Consider the following 16,937-nt stretch of genomic DNA (forward strand, 5'->3'; position numbering starts at 1 on the left):
GAATTTTTGTCACAATCTCATCATAGCCAGGGTTAGTTTTTAATGTTCCTTTAAGGGTTCCTGCCCTCTCACAGGGCAGATATAAGGTCTTAATGTAAGATCTTTATCTATTTGCAATTCTGGTATGAATGGTAATTATTTGTTTCTTCTCTAGTTTATTGTTCTCCCCTTTGGCTCTACTAAAACGTGTATGAAAGAATAAAATGTAGAGAGCTCCCAGGGTGGCTGAGGAATGCAAGTTCTTGCCCACATGCAAAACTGTGCCTTGGATCACTAAAGAGCTGGCTCACCTTTGATATTTGTAGCTAAACTCCAAAATCTTTCCTGAATGTTTGCAGTACAATTACTTGGAGTAACAAATGCCATGAGTGTAAAACTGGCTACAAACTGCAGAGCTCATCCAAGTCTGCTGATGACCAAGGTAAGGCAGTTAAGATTGAAATAAGGTCTGTAGTTTTACAGGGACTCCCAAGAAAAAATTATTTCCATGTTATTATTTCTCATAATGGTTGTGTATTCTCACAAAGTAATAGCTTCTGAAAGGTAATGTTCTCCCCTTTAACACCTTTCTTTAAAAACAAAAGAAAGAAATGATGGGGGAGGGAGGAGAAATGCTGGTGAGAAGTTGTGAAATCTTTTTTTGTGGTGAAGTATATTGTTGGATAAATCCCTGTGATTGTGGTGTTGTTATAGTGCTTATTATTTGTTCTGTAGAAGGTAGCAGCTCTATATTTACTGAATATATAGTTATGGACTTCAGAACATTTATTTACTTGGGTGTCCATAATGGATCTGAATAAACTGCTGTGTAAGCACTCATGTGAGCATTAAAAAAAAATGCATATTGTTTACTTGATTGACCATATACAAAACTATGATAGAAGCACTATTGTTTAGCCAACATTGTTTTGAGACCATGCCAGACTAATAAGTGAATAGGTATTCCTAAGTGTTTCTAAAACATATATCATTTACCTGGTATTAGGAGTGTAGCTTTTCAGAAGTGCTTTAAAGAGTACATTACTAATGTATTTTCCCAATAGTGATTATGGTTAAACACTTGGGGATTTTTATCTTTAAGAAAATGTACCCCTGAAAGTGCCTTGAATATTTTTAAAGCTTTACTGTGAATATAAAAATAGGAACTGCTATATCCAATAAGATGAATGTTGTTGTTATTACTATTAAGAGCAGTAGCACAGTAGTGTTTAGAGGCTGCAGGTGATATTAGGGCCTACTCTGATATACACTGTGCAAATATACAGTTGCAGTGCTTGCAGCTTCTAAGCAGATCTTTACAAATCCTGTTTGGTTAACTGGCTTTCCTAGCGTAAAAATGTTCAGACTATCTGCTCACATCCACAACTGAAATTAAAATTTTACATTAAACAATTCTTAAAAATTTCTAAGCATGTTTCACACATTCTGGCTTGATTTCTGGTATAGGTCTTCATTATTAATTTTACAATAATATATGTAAAGATGAGCATAATTTCTCCTCAAGAAATTAATCTTCCCTGAAGAAGAAAAATAATTACAGTATGTTCATACTTAGACGTACTGAAATAGCTTTATATTTACTGAAATTAATTAAGCGTTGATCAGACGGTAGCATTTTCTCATGTTTTCTTATCACCAGTTCCTTCAATCTAAGTGTTTTTCTGCTCTGGCCCAATGCGAGCATATTGATGTTTGGACTTAAAATTGTCTTCTAATCTTTAGTAAGTTGAACTAGGAATCCCACTGCATATCTTTTCTTCCTTTTCCTAGTCATAGTTTTTCCTGTTGAACCATAGACTATGCTTTAATTGATCACCACAGGAAATAATTTTTTTTTGGCAATGCAGTTCAGAATATAAGAAAACTGATCTGTATTCTTGCAACAACACATATAAACAGTACCATTTTTACTTTGTTTCAAAATATCCAGCTGACCATATCATTTGGAGAATAATTCCTAAGTCATTCAACATATCCAAGTGGAAGTATGACCGTTACTGCTGCACTATTTCTTATAGTCTATAATTTCATTTCATGTTTTTTTTTTCCTTCTGGAAACAATAGGAAATATGACAAACTTGACTTCTCACATTCATTACATCTCACATTGTAAGAGTCTGTCTGTAGCTCGTATCGCTTCTGTTAGAGATACACAGTAGATGGTTACTACTTTAAGATGATTATATTTTTAGGGGCTCTCTATATATTTCTATTTTCATATATTTTATATATTTTCTTATGTTATACTTCACAACAACAATGCAGGCACAAAATGTCAATGGATTCATAGCTTATTATACAGAAAACTCATTTTTGCTCAGTTTCGTTCAGTTAAAGGCAGTCAGATGCAGATGGGACATCTCTATAAATGGAAGTTGCAGTTTGGTATTTCCTGGGTCTGCAGGGCTTTGAATGTTCATAGTGACAGTCTTGCACTAATGTCCTGTGTTTCAGAAAACGTGATTATGAATAGAAGATGTAGTTAGTTGCAGGGTCTTTAATGTGTATGAAGCATAACCAGCAGCAGCGGGGAGGTGATTGTCCCCGTGTACTTTGCTCTGGTGAGGCCACATCTTGAGTTCTCTGTTCAGTTTTGAGCCCCTTACTGCAAGAAAGACATCGAGGCCCTAGAGCATGTCCAGAGAAGTGCAACAAAGCGGGTGAGGGGACTGGAGCTACGCACTATTAATTTCTCCTGATACTTTTACCTATTATCCTGGAGATTCAGAAAATCCTTGAAAGTAATTATATTTAAAATATAAAATATTAAAACTATAAAAATAGTGTAGACTACTCTCTATATTTCATGACTTGTTTTTGGTTGTTTTGTTTTCTAGTACTTTAGTGGAGGAATGCATTGATGTAGTTTAAAATTAATGTCAGAAAATAAAGTATACAGAGAAATGTAGCAAATATGTTGCTGTTTTCAGCATGACAAACCTTTATGGATGCTTATTTGAATTTTTTATTTAATATTCATAATCACAGATTATACATGAACCAAGATAGCGTACAAGAGAGAACAGGTATATCAATTACTCTCTTGTATCCTCACTGGTAAATAACTTCTTATTCATACCAAACTAATTGCTTATATTTTGGAGTCCAGAATACAAGGCCAATGGAAAATTTGTATCAGCTCTACTGGATACACTTCATCTAGATTTATGCATCAGATTAGAAAAATGTTTAGTCTACAAATACAGAAACACAAGCAGTGTTTCATACTGACAGGCAACTTTCCTGTAAGACAGTTGCTGATTTATATCTCTGTTTGTTTAACAATACAAACTTCTAAAGGTGCAAAATTGAAAACATAAACCTACTTTATGATTTGACTGGGCAAATGTTTTTTTCTTAAAGGTTGTTGGTCTAGAAGAAAATTTGTTAATTATCCTTGGGGATGGTGAACTTGCCTTGTGGGAGGCTTGAGTGATGGCAGAGAGCTTATTGGGGGTGTCTTGAGAGCCACTTCCTTGACTTCTCCTGTCTTTCTCTGAAGACATCTTGGCAGTGATGAAATACTGGCAGTTTGTGATGATAGTCTTATGAAATGAAGTTATAGTACACACAGTATGGTTCCCCAGTGTTTTGTTGCTAAGTAGTGCTTGTGCATGTTTAATCCCTTCCTTGAAATTTCCAAAATAGAAAATAGACACCTGGAGGGAAGGAAAACTATTCATCTCCGACCTGAAATATGTTTTCTTACATTGCTAAATAAAGGACTACACAAATTCCCTTATTTACACACCCACATTATGCCAACGTACATGTTAACCTTTACAGTTGGCAGAAATTGGGAGAGTGGCTGCCAGTTTCTGTTTTGTATGGATTGATGTAATCAAGCATGGCACTAAAGTATGAAATATGTAGCAAGTGATGTTAGAGTATATATCACAAGACTGCAGTGTAGCATGAACAGAATATTTCAAAAAGAGAAAGCAGAGGGCGTATCATATTCCTTACTTTGTCTTGTGCACTGGGGATGAATTTTGGCCAGTAATTTCATTTCTGTAGCAGCACAAGTGTTTGTGAGTAATCTGCAAATAATGATTAAAAAAGAGCAAAAATATAGAGGAAGAATCCTTAAAGCAGAAGGGGAGGGAGGGAAAGTTCATGTCATATATGTATATGCACGTTATACTGTTAGAACTGAAGTAGAGGTGAAGTTCTGCTCCTGCTGGAACTAGTAGGACTAAATACAACTCAGATGTCTTTAATATGATATAAACCTAAAGAAAATTTTCCTGAAGACACTTCATATCCATTCTAGTATTCTCATTGCCAGCAAAATGTCTTTACTCCACAGTGCAGATCTGTCCTTAACACAAGATATTTGAGACAGTCTGTTACTAACCTGCTGCAGTGGTGCTAAATTCCAGAATAAAAGACTGAGCAATCAGGTTAAGAAGATGCTGGCATAAGCACAGTTTCCAGAGTAAAGTAGAAAGAAAAAAGAAAATATACTCTTTGAAAGAAGAAAGCTATAGAAATTGGCTTTAAAAGATTGGTTCATGCTAATGGATTTCTTTTTTTTTTTTTTTTGCTGTTGAGAATTGTTTTTAAAATATGTGAGAAAATTGAGGAGAGGTGGGTAAATCTACCCAACTGAAAGGTCAGAAGAAGTGAAGTTTGATACCTAAATACATATTTTTGTTTTATTTACACTAGCATAATGGCTGAATGAGGATTTTTTGAGTCTGTAAAAGTGTGCCTTGGAACTGTTTGATGCCTAGTTAAAGGTCGTATATCTAAAATGTTTTATCCAGTATCAGATGATCACATTTTCAAATGAGATATGAATCTGGAAGTTGAGATTTAACAGTGTTTGGATTTAAGGTTGATCTTATTTGAAAAATTTGTCTAACTCTTGTCATTTTTTTGTTTGCTGGAGTGCAAGAGCAACTGTGTTTCACACAGTGTGGTTTTGTTTCCAGCAGTGTTCTTCCTTGCTTGAAGATTTGACTCAGTTATAAGGATGTAAATGTGAGCTTTAGACTCTAAAGGTAAATTTTACTATGACTATGGTGTAAATGGTTGTAGAGTAAATAGCTAAAATTAAATAATCTTACTGTCACTGCCAATTCAGTTTGTAGCCTCACTGCCCTCAGAGGTTTAGGTTTTCATATTTTTTGGTGATCCTAAAATAGTCACGTTTCAGCTGTTTCTAGAAAAGACAGATTCCTTTATCTCCCTAGGCTGTCTAGAGCAGTGTGAGCCTCAAGGAACAAGCAGAAGACAACATGCATTTGCAATCCATTTTAGAGACTAGTTGAAATATCTTCCCTGAAATTGGCAGCTATGTGCCGGCCCCTTCCATCTGCAGGCACTGGTACAGTTGGCAGTTTCTACCCTGCAAAATCAATCATGCCCCTTCCAGATTAAAGACCTAAATAATATTCATGCATTTTAAGAGCATTTTTTAATTTCCTGATATTTATAACAACACTTGGGGAAACTTGACACCGAAATCTGTTTCCCAACTGCATTTGTTTTTCCCTCATGTATGCACACTAATTTGTTATTGCATGATTGCTCATCAGTGCTGGGCTTTTTTGTTGTTGTTGTTGTTTTGGGGTTTTGTTTAGCTTTGAGAGGGAGGATTAAAGCACTTATTATCAAAACAAATATATATATAAAGCCCTTAGTTTTTAGAGGCTCGGAATCAGTGCTAATGACTTCTTTAAGCTTTCCAATACCATGTTTTCGAAAGTCCCTTATAATGCTAACTCTAGCTCATCTTCTGTTACACATGGTGAGTGAAAAGTGAAACTGAAGGAGGAGGTTTTGTGCTGACCTTAGACCAGACATCTGCCAGAGTAGTCACCTCAAATAAGCAACAACACTATACTCATAGTTGAAAATGTTTCAAAAAATAAAAGTGCTGAATTGTTTCTGGGCCACAGGATGCATTTTTCTCTTTGTTATGATTTATTATATATGCTTGGCGTCTGCTGCATAGCATAGTTTGGGATCTGATCCACCTTTCTAAGAGAGGAAAATGTTTCTGTAAAGTTCTTGATCTTTGCCCCACTCCTGTTCCTCAGAATTTAATCTTCAGGCTGCTTTTGGAACTTAGTAACTAACAGAGTCTTATCACCTATCCACTGCATCTCTGGTCCCTTTCAATGTGAATGTTTCCTTGACAGTTTGTGTTAAGTGATGGTGCACTGAGATGCTTAAAATAAGCAACTCTTCTCTGAACCTGCATGTGAAGTACAGGTATTGGAACGGTAAAGTAGAAGTGAGGCCAGATAAACAGATTTACAGCTGTGTTGCCAATTCTGTTAATTTTAAACAAAATATTTTCATTTGTAACTACATTTTTTTTTTCCTAATTTGCTGAAACAGTGTTAAATATCGCAGACTTCAGGACAAGATTCTGATTTGTGTATTTTGATCCAATCCTGTAACTGCTGTAGCACAAGATGAAATAATGTTTCAGAAAACCAAATTACTGAGGAATAACCAAGGTTCTAATTTGACTTATCTAAAATATGTGTATGCAAATACAGGGAGACTTAGATGTGTTTCACACGCATTAATACCAGCTGTGCATGTGCTATGCTAGCTACTTGCCAAACAGAGTAGTTTTGCCGCAGTCAAGAACACATATTTACAAGTACATTTCAGAAGCATAACAGTCTGCAACTCATGTTTGGATTTGTTTGCTGAGTGGTAATTCTGGACAACAATGCTCAGCGTAGTTCTTAGAGGGTTTGAACCATGTATTCAGTAGACCTGTATATATGATATCTTTGGAAACTATTATATGATTTTTTAGCAAGCAGTAGTAAAGACATTCCAAAATTGGCTAGGTTGTTTTTCATAGAATCACAGAATGGCCTGGGTTGAAAAGGACCTCAAAGATCATCGAGTTTCAACCCCCCTGCTGAGTGCAGGGTCGCCAACCACAAGACCACACTGCCCAGAGCCATGTCCAGCCTGGCCTTGAACACCTCCAGGGACAGGGCATCCACAACCCCCCTGGGCAACCTGTTCCAGTGTGTCACCACCCTCTGTGTGAAAAACTTCCTCCTAATATCTAACCTACATCTCCCTTGTCTCAGTTTAAAACCATTCCCCCTTGTCCTATCGCTGTTTGTATTGTCCAAATCTTGTTTAAGACTAAATTCCCCCTAAGCTGGCAAAAAATTGGATGACATTTATACTAAATAGTATGCTGTAATCTGTGAGATAGGGATTTACTGAACCACATGTATGCTTTAATTTTTGGTAATCCTTAGTTAAATAATGACTGGGCAAATAGAAGAAAACCTCACAAAATGTGCATTTCCAGGAATCTTTATTATGTCCTCTGTCTTTGGTGTTCCAATTGTCTTTTCTCATTATTTTCTCCAGTATTTTCTGCATCTTTTTTTCAGCTTTTTGTGTTTCATTCTATTTGAACTTGAAGGTTTCTGTTCTGTTAATCTGTATTTCAAAGACTGTCTTGCAGCATTGCTGATAAAGATCTTGTCAGGTTTTTAAATGCATCCATGTAATCTATTCCACCTATATGTTTTTCTTTCTGTTCTTGATCCTTTGGGTTCTTAATACAACTATCTTCTTGAATGTTGTTACTTTTAGATGATAAAGGCAATAAAATAACATGCTTTTTAAAAAATTTATTTTTGAAGATATTTTCAAACTTTGTTTAAAGCTCTCTAATGTACTAGAAGGTTCTACCTAGTACTTATTCCCTGATCTTTCACACAAGACAATGAAATACTGGAAGCAAATGGGGCAGAGGTGAGAGAGAATTGAGGTACCAATTTGTAAATGGTCTTATTTCTGACAGAAATGTTGATAGGTCTTTTGCCAGGCTTGAGAGCCAGTTGTTGTGGTGGCTGCGGTTGTCTTGCCTGTGCACTTACAAGTGTCTGTCAGTCACCAGGATGATACATTTCTTTATCATGTGTGTGATTATAAACCATTATTTTGTGAGAGAGGCTCTACGCTTTTCCTAGTGTCTCAGCTGCTCTTTGTACAAGTTCTTCTGTGAAGGAATTCTTCAGACTTGTACAATAATGTAGCAAGCTGGCAAATTCTGACAGCTTCAAAAGCTAGGTTTCATTTCATAGGAGCTTTTAAGCTGTCTTGGATATGTACCTGGCAGACATTTCAGTCACTGTCTCTGCACTGCTTTCCTCTTGTTTCTTTCTTGCATGCCATGAAAATATTTTCCTTAAAGTATTTACATAGTAAGACTCTTCCACGTGAATTTTTTTTTTTTTTTAGGAAAAGCATTTTAATGGGCAATTGAGAAGGAACAATTCCTTTCTCATTAGACACAGAAAAATTTGATCTCTGGTTAATGTATTTGAAAAATAGTGTTTCAGTGTGTTACGCTAATAATAAAACAGATTTTTTTTTTCCTTCCATAAGGTTACATCTGTTTACTCTATTTTACTATCTCTTGAGTGGTATGGTATGAAGATTTTTCTTTGCAATATTATTTAAGAAGAACCAATCATGTGACGGAACTGTCAATCAGCATTTAGTTATACAGTATCTATTTCTGTCCCCGTTCCTCGTAACACAGAGGGCTATTATAGTCTACCTTACGGGATAGGTACTTGAGATATAGATAGCCTTGCGGGGTAGGATTTATTATGAAAGGAAATTCAACATAACATGAGACATGGTTTAAAGAGCTGAATTTACTTACAAATTCTAAAAGTTAAACAAAGCAGAGGTTGCTTTTATACACTGATTTTTTTTTTCTGTCTGAAACAGAAGACAGATGTTAGTATAATTGAATTTCCAATGAAGGCACTTCAAACAAGGCTATCAATTTTTTTTTATAACTGAAGTTATTTGACATAATTTTGATGTTGTGTTCTTTGTCTCAGTCTGATACTTGCAGCTTTGTTTATATACTTCAGCTGGCACAAAGTGCTTCAAAGCTAGTGGTCACTTAAGTGCACTCCAGTGAAACTTACAATAGTTAGTCACTTACATAGTGATGGGGATTGTACTCCTGAGACAACTCCCCTTTTTATCCTTGTAATTACAAGTCTTATATAAAGTAAGCACCTACTGCATCCTTTAGAAAAAATAAAGTGAATAGCAGTTACGCCTGGCTAAGACAACTAGAACAAGAGGTATAAAAGGAGTTATGTTTCTAAAAAATGGAAGAAGTTAGTGTGATGTCTGCATTCTCATATGCATATAAATTCCCATGTACGAAGGATTATTTTAGCTAGAGAAGTTGGAAAGGTTCTTGTAATGTGAACTCAAAACTTGAGTATTTTGTTGGGTCCAAACCAATTTAGTGTCAGGGAAACAAATTTTTGAAAGGGAAAATATTTTCAAATGTTATGTTATAAACCAAAGCTTTAAAGGAACAAACATATTAAATCTGTGTGACCTCCTCATTCTGTTTATTAAAATATATGGATTAATTCTTGAGGTAAAGGGGTTGGCCTGTTTTAAATACCAGAACAGGGAAAAAAAGCTGGATCTCATTTGTAAAATATTCAATGGATATTAATTTTTTTTTAAAATATTGGTGGTTCATATAGCAACTTCAGATGCGCGTTTATAGTAGTACCCAAAATGCAGCCAATAACACAAGTACACTAAATTAAAAATGTTTTTACCATATTTAGTGAAATTTTGTGAAATATTGAATTTTGTGAAATATTTATCTATTTCACAAAGGTGTTCTCTATTGTAATATATAAGAAAATCAGGGACAATTTTTTGCCAAAGAGTAAGCAAAACAGAAACTGGTTCACATTTATTTTCTTTCTATAAGTAGATAATAATTATTGTATAGAAGTAGGAATTTGACCCTGGTTACTTGAGATGATATGGCTTTTTGTTAGAGCACTGAACCTCCATGAAAAAGTTGCATGACTTTTCCTACGTGTGCTGAATCATGGGAGGAGGAAAAAACTATATATTAATATATATCATAGTCATATGTTATATATCACATCATATGATATATGAATATATGATAAGGATATTACAGGGGAAAGCTTGCATATATCATAAAGAACATGAATTTGTAGAAGTAAATTTATTATCAGATACAAAATTAAGTACCATACATTCTGTCTTAGGTAATATATGTAATGTTTGTTATGCTTGATTACAAGCAATGTGTTTTTAAGTTCACCTTTGGAAAGCAAAGATGAATATTCCATGGAGGAGGCAAAATATTACTTATAGGAGAGGCATTTTAGCCTAGAAGAAATAGCCCTCATAAATTATGTTCTTGTGGTCATTCTCTAAAATGAGATGATGTTTTTTCTGTTATACATCATACCACTGTATAGTTTTGCTTACTAAACAATATTTGAGGCTGTAAGGACAACTAATACAAAATATATAATTGTACAATGATATATACAAACTTTTTGATATAATTCTGCCTGGCTATGTCAGCAATTCTGTACAGGCAGAGTATTGCAGAACAAGGTTCAAAAAAATACGTAACAAAATTAAGCCATGTCTCTTACCTACCTCCCACACTGCCACAGAACAGAATGTCACGTAAGGCCCCCATCTGGCACATGTATTTGCTATCCCAAAACCTGTCTCTGTCTGCTAGAAGACCTCCCTAAATATTATAATTCCCATGCTTCTCAGAAGATACTGTATGGTTGGGCAGATTTTAATAGCACATAAATTTTCATGCGCTCTTCTGCCAAGCTACTGGTGGCAAGGATCCCTTCTCCAAAGATTTGAAGCAAAGGCAGTTTGCATATAGGGTTGTTGAGTTATGCAGACTAATAGTTATCCTCTAGCTACGCTGCTTTGGAGAATGCGAGGCTGAAAAGTATTTCTTTCTATAAATGTCTGTATTTTGCTGCCGGTAATGTAGAGAAATAAATGGGTGCAGACCTGCACTTACCACTGAATGCTTGTCTGTTCAGATTATAAATGGTCTGAGGACTTAACTGCCTCATGGTTTGCTACCACTGATCTTGATGGTGATGCTCCATAAGTAGCTCTTTATTGCAAACTATTCTAAAGCTACATTTTCCTCAACAGTCCTCCTTCCAGCAGAACATAACTGAATAGCAATGTGATAAAGAATGTAGAGGCATAAAGCATTGCTTTCATCTTGCACTGTGCTCAGCCTTATGTACTTGTGAAACAGCCATACAATTACCCATGGCTTTTGGTACATGGAATGGATAGATGTTCTCCTCTTCTCTTAAACATCTGAGGCAATGCCTGTCTGTGTATATTATGTGTAGTTAAACACTGCATAAATAATGATCAAATACTGGGAAATATTCTAGTTGCTGCTAGCACATTACAGAACATTTCTACATGACACTGATAGTTCTGTTTAAGCATATTTACAGGATCTTGCTTTCTGCATATAGTATTATGTATTTACATGAAACTAAAAAAATAGTAAACAAAAAAACCACATGATGTACTATGCAAACAGTCTATAGACTTCAGAGTCAAACTGAAGATACTAAGGGTATAAATCTCATTTAAAGTATTGCTCAGTTCTGTATATTTTACAAAAAAAAAAAAAAAAAGAAAGAAAAAAAGGAGCTACAGTATATTCATCTCTGCTAATTCTCTGTTACCATAGCAGCTTGTGGAAGAAGAATGTTGGAGAGTAATACTACATTTCTGTAGTGAACACTGAAAATAGCAGGAAAGTTTCTTGAGAGCTGAGTTCTCTTGTATATGGCTCCTAGATTTACATGGGAAGATCAATAATTTAATCAGAGGGGAGTTTCTGCTGTGTTTATTCATGCTAAAAAAATCTTACCATTCAGACTTCTGTATTCATTTTGCATGTGATATTTCTAGCATAAACAAAGTTATCAGAATATGGCTTAAAGTGTAACATTTGTGCTCAGCAATAAGAGAATTCTTAAAGGATGTTTCAGTGCATCAGTGTGGGAAAAAATAAAGTTATATATAGCTTTAGTTTCTTTAACTAGAAGCAAATTCACACAAATGTCATCTAATACATCAGCTGCAGTGGTTTTTTTAGAGAATGGCTTTGAGTTGGAAATGTGGCTTCCAACAAATTCTGTTAATACAACATTTCTTTTCTGCTCTCTACTCTTTTTCTCTGCCAGAAAATGAAAACACAACAAAACTAATGAAATTTCAACACTTCTTCAAATTGAGAAATACTTATTCCTCAGGGCAGTGTAGTCCTCTGGTCATCTCAGAGATTACTGTGGTGTGTAGATGACTGGGATGAGTTTGAAGAAATGGCATGGCTCTTCAGAATAAGTTGCAGAGGTGTGTGCAAGTAACTCTGGAAGTCTCTGGGTCATCTGGGTTTTTAAAGCTGACCAGGTAAGTAGCCATTGTTGCATAAATATTATGATATCTAACTACTGGCATTTATTTGATATTTATTATCATGGGTGATACTAGTGATCCAAAAGATAATTGAAGTCAATGTTATCCTGGCTTTGTATCAGTGCAGAAAAGCCTGGATTAGGTCATCTCACTTCTGAGTTCCCTTTTTTTCCTACTAAGAATACATCTGTCTATCGTTTATGTGTTGGTACTGACAAATTGGCTTTGTTTTCCAGATCTGACTCTATACTCAAAAATTCTCTCATTTTCTGAATTTCTTTAAAAATGCTCATACTTAGTGATCTCTTTCTTTGTTATTTTTCTCTTCTCTTGTCCTCAGCTAGGTCTAAGCTAGGAAGAGAGCCACGAGGGATTTACATGCTGTTTACACATGCACTGCATTTAAGTGGAATAACCTTTCAAACACTCAAATTGAAAACGCTGTTACAAACTGGTTCTTCATGCCTCCTCTTGTGAGAGAGGAGGAGTGGAATTGCAAAATAAATTAACAAAATGGTTTCCCTGTGGCCTCTGATTGGGATACTTTTTAGTAAATTATATAAAAATGGTGTCAAATGTACTGCTACTGAAGATTTCACCTTGAAGGGTATTTTCTTCCCTGTTGGAAAAGAGATTGGACTTGATAATGTGACTCTACCTTGAATGACTAGAAATGTCTCTCTGTTTGTCCAAACAGCTAAAATGCATAAGACAATTGAATATGAAGTTCTTATTGATTTGCTGCTTATTTAGTTGACTCCCTGGAAGAACTTTTTGATAGAAAAGCTATGTTATATCATCATTCTTACAAGTGGTTCTGAAATTCTACAAGAGTGACAGGTGCTTGCAAAATGTCTTTACTAATCAGACCTGCACAATAAGAGAAACTAAAATGCATCATTCTTTTTAGAACAGGCCTTTTTTTTCCTTCATATTTCTGTGAATTAATTCATGTATAGAGACTTGTGAGAGATGGAGAAATCTTGCTGGAAACTCTGAAGGAGCAGCAAGCTAAAAAAAAAAAAAAAGGGATTGAAATGTTTACCAGGAGAAATTATATGAGCCAGTGATTATCAGTGGAAATGTTTTTCACAGACATGTGGACTCAGATGAGCTATCATCAAAAGTAGCATGACACTATGAACCAGACTACAAGATGACAAAACAGAGAGTAAATTGAGATCCATAGGACTAAACACATATGCACTTAGTTTGCATGTTTTTCTCATTCTCACATATTTGTCTGCTTACACCCCCCCACAAATGAAAATTAAAAATATTTTTTAAGAAGATGAAAGACATTTTTTAAAGAGTAAAAAATAACACATTCATTTTTTTTTTCCTGGAAAAAGAAATAAAAAACAAGTATTTGAAAATAATGCAGTTGTTCTACCTGTCCATCTTCCCTTCTGATTCTAATATGATAAGGAAAAAAAGGGAATGGGGGTCTCCAGAAGTCACTTGCAACTGCAAAGGGATGTTTTTCTTCTTCAGAGAAGTTTTGATTTTTCATAATTACTGAGAAAAAGAAAAATATTTAGGTAAAATAGTAAGACTTTATGAGAAGCTTAATCTATAAAAATTAACTTCTCTAAGAAGCTCTTTCTTTGACTAGACCTGCACATAATGTCTAGATAAGCTACAGATTTGCTGAGAAGAGTACAGTGTGAAAGATGGTAACATATTCCTTGTTTAAGTCTACGCATGTCTTAGTAATATATGCTTTCACAAACTTTTAGAATTGGAAGATGTAAATACCTTGTTTATATGCTCCGTCATACCCTCTCTTTGCCTAAGGTCTATTCATGACTTCAGTTTTCTCATGCCTTTTAGTGACAACATCCTCCCCTCCATTACTTTCTGGCCTAAAAACAAAACACCCATTAGACACTTCTTTTCCTCTGGGCACAGAACGGAGTTGCTGCAAGTCTTGCCTGGTTACTGTGATGCATATTTGCAGTCCTTCATTTTTGAAGCTTACCCTATCTCTAGAGTAATGACAGTGATAGGAGGGGAAAAAATGCAAAATCATGAAACTGTTGTGAACTATTTTAAGAAAATCCTGAATATTGTGACTCCATTGTGTTTTCAGCTGATTGTGGAAGGACGAGGCTTTCCCCTGCAAAAATTGACCTTGTGCCAGTGACATCAATGGAAACATTGCTATTGACGTTAATGGGAATTGGATCAGAAGCACAGTTGCACCCCTCATGTATTAGCACTAGATAATGTCATTTTTATTATCACAGTAACTCCTAGCGTAAAGTACGTGTTAAAGCTTCCATTTACCTCTTGCAGTGGATACAGCCACTACTGAAATATGATGATCAATAATTTTGTTCCTTTGAGAAAATCTAGTCAGTGTTTCTTTTTTATTTAATTGGATTAGTAGAAGGAAACCTAGCAGAAGTGATAAAAATCAATAGTTAAAAATGAAACATTTACATACATTTATTCAGCCACTTTTATGCACAAACTTTTTTCCCAGTCACTATCTTCAGATGGCATAAAGTTGAACTTAAGAGAATAGTTATGTGTTTTGATAAATGAGTCCAAGCAGCAAGCTAAGAAATGCCTTTTGGGGGAATATTAGACCTTTAATTGAACTAGGAATTTCTGAATTAAGCCAAAACCTGGTTCTGGTACTGAATTTCAGACCAATATCCGGACTACAGGAAAATGACAGTTCAACATAAACTGCCCGGTGCTTGTAGGCATTAAGCAGAACCTAGGCCAGTCTTTAGTACTGGAGCTCAAGAGGTCTTACCTAAATTTGAAGAATATTTGAGTCAGAGGAATTGTGTTCATTAGTCATTTTACATTTATTGCAAAATGTGTACTCACATAAAAAAGTTTTAATTCTTTTTACGAATACTATGTGTACCAATGCACACTCTTGCCTGTGTATCAGTATGTTGCAGTTCTCACTTTTCTGTAAGAATGTACTGGAAGATAAAAGCAAGCTAATGTGTGTTACCAATTAATACAACTGTCTAAATGAAAATTATTTTCTGTCCTATTTTTAACCTTGTTGCATTTACACTGATATGTCTAATTTAATAAGCAGTTAAACTGCTCATGCTAATTGGTCACTCATTTGAATTGAACCAGCAGAAATCTCTATATTAGGAGTTTTTCAGGGATGTGAAACCAGAGTTTGGTGCTTACCAGGGAAAATACCCAACATTTTTTTCTTAAATTAACCGACACAGCTTATTTAAGTAAGATTTGAACCTTTCAAAATATTTTTTTCATGTTTATTTCTTCTCTCATTTAAAATCGCCTATCTCTACCCTAGAGTAACAGTGACAATGCATTGCAGAAACATTTTTTTTTAAAGACTGTTTGAACATTTTGTCTTCCAAACATTACTGTTTGAACACAGAGGTATGTTCTCCAATATGTGCCTGCTTTCTGCCACTTCATTTTACTCCCTTTTCCAATTGAAAGTGATGAATTTTCAGAGAAGGGGCAAAACAGTCATGTTTTCAGACCTACCCTGAGAAAATTTCAATAGAATCCAATTCTGTTTTTTTTTTTTCCTCTTATCAAAAATAAAAAAACTTTCACTGTCCATGAAAGATTCATTTGTATTTTTCAGCCTGTCTTCTGTGTTTCACATGTTCATTTTAGCTCTGATTTCACACCGGGAGTGAGGAACTATGCTAGCAGTATTTCAGTTGAGATACCAAATATTGTAGGGAACATATGGAATAAATTCTAGTCTTAAAATGAATGAACAATTCAACAACACTGGTGGCTGGAAAAATAACTGAGTTTTGATATTTTTCATGTGCAATATACATTCCTTATTATTTTGCTGAAGTAAATTCTTAATTCATTGCTTATTCATCTATATACTTATATACTTGAAAAATACTTCCACATCTCAGATCAAGATGCTGTAATTGAATTTTACTGAAATCTTGCATTACTTAGACTACATTACTTTTGCCAAATGCACTGTTAAACATCTGTAAGTATACTATGAAGTACTATCATAACAAAATAATACTTGTCAAGCAAATGAATAAAACGCATTTTAAAGCACATTATTTTTAATTTTATTTGTTCACTTACTTGCTACGTCAAATTGTAAAGCACAGAAATTTGTGATGGAACTTCCAACCAGCATGAATTACTACAGTTTTATGGTACACGTTTTAGGATAATTATTTTTGTTTTGTTTGAAACGTATTACTAAAGCCTTCAGTGGCTAAGCTAGTATCAGGAGAAATACATCAATGTTGATGTTTGACATAGACTACAATTAAGGTGATTTTTAATCATGGACTATAAGGTTCCATATTTTGGAATATCTGATAATCCATCTTGTTCAATCTAGTACTATTGATCTCTAATGTCTTTCAGAAAGTGCAATAATGAACTTATTAATGAAGGAAAAGTTTGGAATACTAACAGTATCAGCTGGAAGTAACCATCTGAGTTGCAAGATTATTCCTTCATGATCTTAATTTTATTGTCATTGACTCTTGTGATTATAAAATAAAAGCTAGAAACAATTCAACAGAAAGGCCAGGTCAACTCCCCTCTGATTTTCACAATCAACTTTAGATGATTTTATGTATGATTCCCGTAAGCATGTGTGAGAATGAAATAAATTCTGCAGAGAAGTG

At 34.7% G+C, this 16,937-nt stretch overlaps 1 long non-coding RNA gene across 3 annotated transcripts in view; it reads left to right on the forward strand.

The window, feature by feature from the left end:
- The window catches only part of LOC110401894, a 44,810-nt gene extending 28,469 nt beyond the window's left edge, over nucleotides 1-16,341 (forward strand). For all 3 annotated transcript variants that reach the window (XR_002440674.1, XR_002440676.1, XR_002440675.1), the window contains 3 exons: nucleotides 6,161-6,222; nucleotides 12,069-12,294; nucleotides 14,393-16,341. This is a non-coding gene — a long non-coding RNA (uncharacterized LOC110401894). The remainder of the gene's footprint in view (nucleotides 1-6,160; nucleotides 6,223-12,068; nucleotides 12,295-14,392) is intronic.

Source organism: Numida meleagris, chromosome 6 (genome assembly GCF_002078875.1).
Source record: "Numida meleagris isolate 19003 breed g44 Domestic line chromosome 6, NumMel1.0, whole genome shotgun sequence".
Classification (NCBI taxonomy): Eukaryota; Metazoa; Chordata; class Aves; order Galliformes; family Numididae; genus Numida; species Numida meleagris.